Below are 1,301 nucleotides of genomic sequence, written 5' to 3'. Positions count from 1 at the left end.
AATCTCACTATGTCACCCTTGGTAGAGTGCTGTGGCATCACAGCTCACAGCAACCTCAAACTCTTGGGCTCAAGTGATTCTCTTGCCTCAGCCTCCCAAGCAGCTGAAACCACAGGCACCCACCACAACACCCAGCTATTTTTTTTTTAGTGTAGTTGCCATTGTTGTTTTTAGCAGGCCTGAGCTGGGTTTGAACCCACCAGCTTTGGTGTATGTGGCTGGCGCCCTAACCACTGAGCTACAAGTGCCAAGCCCCTATGAACATTCTTGTTTGTATATTTTGGTGATTTATGCATTATATGTTCCTAGAGTTCAGAATTCTGGATCACAGATATACTCTATATATTCAGCTTGAGTAGATACTACCGTATCTGTGGTTGACATATTAAAAGGTAACTTTGGGTGCTGAGTGGAGAAAAGAATGTGGTAGTGGGAAAAACAGATAGGAGCCTATTATAATTCCTATAGAACTATTATTTTAATAGTTCTACCAAAGGATGACAGTAGCTTTGACTAGGATGAGATGACAAATGAGACAGGGAAAAGCACACTCACCCAGGATGCATTATACAAGTAAATCAGACAGGACCTGCTGATGGGCTGAATACGGGGAGATGATGGAAAGAGGAATTAAGGTTGACTGTTAGGTTTGTGGCTTGAACAACCAAGTGGGCAGTAATGTCAGTTACTGAGCTGGTGAAGAAGAGGAAAATAACAGGTGTGTGGGAGAACCAAGTATTCTGGTTTGCCATGTTAGGGTTTGGTTGACCTTTTTTTTTTTTTTTTTTGAGGCAGGGTTGTGCTCTCTGGCTCAGGTTGGAGTGCAGTGGAGCAATCATACTTCACTGTAACCTGAAACTCCTGAGCTCAATTGATCCTCCTCCTTCAGCCTATCAAAGTAGCCAGGAGTATGGCTTTTTTTTTTATTATTATAAAAGAAATTTTAGAGGTAAGGTCTTGCTACATTGCCCAGGCTGGTCTTTAACTCCTGGTCTCAAGTTATCTCCCGCTTTGGTCTTCCAAAGTGCTAGAATTATAGGAGTGAGCACTGTGCTTGGCTCACTGTTAAATTTGAGATGCCCATTAGGTTCACAAGAAGACATGTCACATACAGTTGAAAAACTCATTGAAAATGTACCAGAGATAAATTTGGGGCCATCAGCATCAAATGATATTTAAAACTATGAACATGGGTAGATCCTCTTAGGGAGGAAGTTTAAGCAGAGAAGAATACAGTAAAGGACATAAGACCAAGTCCCAGGCTCGGCGCCTATAGCTCAACCGGCTAAGGCGCCAGCCAC

The sequence above is a fragment of the Otolemur garnettii genome, unplaced genomic scaffold, assembly GCF_000181295.1.
Source record: "Otolemur garnettii isolate 467f Iridium unplaced genomic scaffold, OtoGar3 scaffold00018, whole genome shotgun sequence".
In the NCBI taxonomy this organism is placed as follows: Eukaryota; Metazoa; Chordata; class Mammalia; order Primates; family Galagidae; genus Otolemur; species Otolemur garnettii.
This window is presented reverse-complemented; position numbering follows the sequence as displayed.